Raw genomic sequence first — 4728 nt, 5'->3', positions numbered from 1 at the left:
AGAGACTTTGCAGTATATGTTCGCTATAAATCTAATCGCCTCACGCATGATGCCCTCCTTCAGAAATGCTGCAGAGATATTTACTGCAGGCATCTATGATGACAGACAGCACCTTTGAGAAGAACCAGATAAACAAAATATTTTACATACTCGGGCTTTGCAGTGTCTAATGGATTCATATCATGGAGAGAAAAAGGCTTCATTAGAGGAAATGCACCAGGTGCTGAAAAGCAGATTTACCACAGATATTTCTTTTTAGTTATCTGTTACAGCTTAATGGGGAAGCTTCAGCTCAGCCCTCAGATTTTGGATCACAAAATGGATGAAGGAAAACTGCATGGTCGCTCCTAAACTTCCCTCAGGAAATCTGATACTGCCCAGAGGGACAAGTTGCATAAGCTGACAGGAACCGGCTTCAGAGGCACCCGTGCCTGCCCTGTTTCCGCTGTAGATGTTCACAGATCCCTTTTCCCCTGGTGTGGAGGGAGGCACCATTTTGGAGTCTGCCTCAGGGGCTAAAATGTCTAGACTCAGCCCTGCCAATAAGACTCATGGGACATCCTGTTTAGAAAGATAAAATGCAGCAAAAATTGCAATATTTTGGGCTCCCGTCTTACATCACTTCACATATATATATTTTTAAATAGTTTTTATTAAATTTTACATTTTTATCATCAAAATATCATATCACATAACAAAAAAATACAGTTCCCGTGCCCCCCCCCAACTTCCCTCAACTTCCTCTTCTGGTTATTTTTACATATTAACATCTCCTGCTTGCTTTATTAAATCTTAATTTTGTAATCTTTAAAATAATTGTTGTTGTTCTCTTATCATTTTAGTATCATCATTATATTTTCTGTATTTATTTTGTTAATTGTAAGTGTTTACTCAAAACCTGCTAGTGAGTGCATTTCTTTACATTGTTTCTGTAGATATAAATGGTTCCCAATCTTTCTTAAAGTCTCTATTGTCCTTGTCTCGAAGTCTTTTAGTTGGCTTTGCCATTTCAGCGTATTCCATCAGTTTCTCTTGTCATTCTTCTTTCGTTGGTATTTCCATCTTTGGTCTATCCTAGCTGCAGTTGTTGCACACATGAAAAGTTTTTTCTTCTCTTTTGGCAACTCTTGACCTGAAATGCCTTGGGAAAAAGCTTTTAATCTTTTAACAAAAGTTATCTTAAACATTCTTTTCATTTCATTATATATCATTTCCCAATAATTTTTAATTATTTTACAATTCCACCACATATGAAAAGAACGTGCCTTCTTTTTCTTTGCACTTCCAACACTTATTGGAGCCTGTTCCATACATTTCTGCCATTTTCACAGGCGTAATGTACCATCTATACCAGTGTTTCCCAACCTTTTTTGGGCAAAGGCACACTTGTTTCATGAAAAAAATCTCGAGGCACACCACCATTACAGCCCTGTGACGTCAGCGTGCAGCGTCACGCCGGGAGGGACGCACGAAAGTGTAAGATTCAATTTTTTCCCCTCCCCCTTGCCTTCCTTTTGTGCCAACCGCCAAAAAGCCAAGAATCGCGGGACCGCCGGCGGAGGGGGGGAGGGCGAGCGGAGGCAGCGGCGAGCCCCGTTCCTCCCCATCCGCCCCATTCCGTGCAAGGAGCGCGAACAGGTGTGAGAAGGGGGTCAAACCTGCGGGTCGGCGCCGGGGAACCTCCAAGCTTTGGGGGTGGGGGGGAGGAGGCAGCAAAGCGAGGCAGGAAGGAGAGCGCGGCTTGGCGAAGTACTCGGCGGCGAAGGCCAGCAGGTCCGGCGGCCGGTGCCGCAGCACCTCCACCGTGTAGCCCTGCAGCAGCTCAGTCAGACCCGGCGGGATCTCGATGCTCATCTTGTAGCCGAGGCGCGCGGGAGACTCAACGGACGGGCCCGGGGGAGAGAGAGAGAGAGAGACACGACGGAGAGAGAGCGGGAGTCCCTGCTCGCCGTCGCCACCGCTACAACTACTGTGGCGGTTGGTCGTGGTCGCCGCCGCCGCCCACCTCTATCTATCTCTCCCCCTCAGCTTTCTACGCGGGCCTCGAGCCGGAGGTGGGGGGTGGCCGCCGCCGCTTTCTCCGCCTCCACGTCCTGCCTCCTCCTCCTCGAGCCCTCCGTCAGCCCTGAGGGAACCGCCGCGCTCGCGCCGCCGCTCTCTGACACGCGAGAAAGAGAAAGGAACGGAGCGGCGGGGTAGTCGGGGGAAGGAGGGGTCGGAATGGAAGCGCGAGGCGAGCTGCGCATGCCCAGCAGGAAGCGGCGGAGAACGCCACAGAGAGAGAGAGAGAGAAGCAAGGGAGGGCGGGGAGTGGGCGGGAACACGCTTCATGCGTCACAATAACTGACAAGAGGTGCTCGAGGGATAGATTAGGACCTAATTTGACTTTTACAAAAAAAAAAAAAAAAACTTTCGAATTTTCCCCACGGCACACCAGGCAACATCTCGCGGCACACTAGTGTGCCGCGGAACAGTGGTTGGGAAACACTGATCTATACATCATTTTCATATACTTCTCTTTTAACAATATACAATCGGTAAATTTTAGATTCACTTTCCATAGCTTTTCCCAGTCTTCCATTTGTATGTTGTGTCCTAAATCTTGTGCCCACACATATTTTCGACCCACACTACTACAACTATAACCAGGATTTGGACCGGCATGCGCAGACCCTATTAATGCTTTGTCAAATTCTGCCCATCAGCTATTTCAGAAGGGTAGCAGGGGGTGGATTTGAACCCTTACCCCACTCCCAGAGTCTTCTCCCTTGCCAAGCAGCTCACCTGTGACATAAAAAGCTGTTTAATAAAGGGTTTCTATGCACCTAGCCTAGCCTTTATTCTACGGGACACGGGTGGCGCTGTGGGTAAAAGCCTCAGCGCCTAGGGCTTGCCGATCGAAAGGTCAGCGGTTCGAATCCCCGCGGCGGGGTGCGCTCCCGTTGTTCGGTCCCAGCGCCTGCCAACCTAGCAGTTCAAAAGCACATCAAAGTGCAAGTAGATAAATAGGGACCGCTTACCAGCGGGAAGGTAAACGGCGTTCCGTGTGCTGCGCTGGCTCGCCAGAGCAGCGATGTCACGCTGGCCACGTGACCCGGAAGTGTCTTCGGACAGCGCTGGCCCCCGGCCTATAGAGTGAGATGGGCACACAACCCCAGAGTCTGTCAAGACTGGCCCGTACGGGCAGGGGTACCTTTACCTTTATGCACCTAGCCATGACTGTTCCACTCATGCTCCTTTGGGCAACAATGGCTATGAGCACACTGTAGCTTTAGAGCACCTTCAAAACACATTCTTTCAAAGAATTCCAGGAAGTGTAATTTTCCCCCTCACAAAGTTCCCAGCAACCCTTCACAAACAACAGTGCTCAGAATTCTTTGAGAGACAGACATGATATTTCCAACATGTCTTAAAAGAATAGTTGAATGCAAGCAACCCTTCATTTTATTTTGTAGTTCAAAATCAGGCTTTGTTTGTTTACTTTTGAAGGGGCTTTACAGATGCGGCTTCATGCAGTCAAATTGTGGCCATCATATGCAATATATTCTTGCGAAACATACTCAGATAAAACAGTTTCCATGCCATGTAGCACTGAATCTCAGTTCCAAATTACAACATCCTAATCATTAGACATTTGTCCCATATATCCCAAGCTGTTCGTGGGTTTCAGCTAATATTTAAGTCTTCTTCCAACTGAGGAATGTTTCAGAAATATTTATTGAAATGTAGAATTCATTTTCAATTCAGCTGAGATATATATATATATATATATATATATATATATATATATATATATGTGTGTGTGTGTGTGTGTTTTGGTGTCCTCGGGTGTCTTCCCGTGTAAAAGATGGGGTGTCTAGGCGACGTTTCGACGAGGTCTCACTCGTCATCTTCAGGCTGGTGCTTTCGGCTTCTTGTAACAAGAAGCCGAAAGCACCAGCCTGAAGATGACGAGTGAGACCTCGTCGAAACGTCGCCTAGACACCCCATCTTTTACACGGGAAGACACCCGAGGACACCAAAACCTGCATTCCTGTACCCGTGAAAATCTACGAAAACATATATATATATATATATATATATTGGTATTCATGCACTGGCCAAGCTTTGAAACTTGTCTGCATGATTAGGTCAGCAGAAGCATTCAACATGGATTGTGTATTCAATCAAATCTGACACCAAATACGCGTATTTGTGTCACGCGTGACTTTGGTGACCTGCTCCAAAGCGGGGATACCAGCATCCTATATTTGTGAATATTCCATAGACTGCTGTTTTGTTTACTTGTGCCATTAGAATCCGGTGTCAGTTTGAAAAGTAACAGAATGGCTTCTGAACACTTCACAAATGCAAAATTCACCTTTGACAAGCTATGACCTCGGGCTCATGTTCCCCTCCACTTAAGTGGGTCAAAAGGAGGGCGGAATTAAAAGGTGTACATACCAGAACGAAGCAAAACATGAAAGGCAGTCCTTTTTATTTTGTTTAAATTAATTTACAATGTGATTTATAGCTCCACTCCCTCTATATGGCAGTCAAAAGCAGCTCACGGGCAACAATGCAGGTAAAAAGAGGGTAGACACACATTATTATAAATTACAGGCATAAGGGAAGAGAGGTAACAGAAATCCCAACAGTAGAAATCTGCTACTTGACATTAACAGCTGCCTGAAAGAGGTCTTCAGGTTGTGGGGGAGGGGGGCAAATGGTGAGAAATCTCTGGCCTAT

This window comes from Podarcis muralis, chromosome 1 (genome assembly GCF_964188315.1).
Source record: "Podarcis muralis chromosome 1, rPodMur119.hap1.1, whole genome shotgun sequence".
Classification (NCBI taxonomy): Eukaryota; Metazoa; Chordata; class Lepidosauria; order Squamata; family Lacertidae; genus Podarcis; species Podarcis muralis.
The sequence above is the reverse complement of the archived record's forward strand: the minus strand, read 5'-3'. Positions refer to the sequence as shown.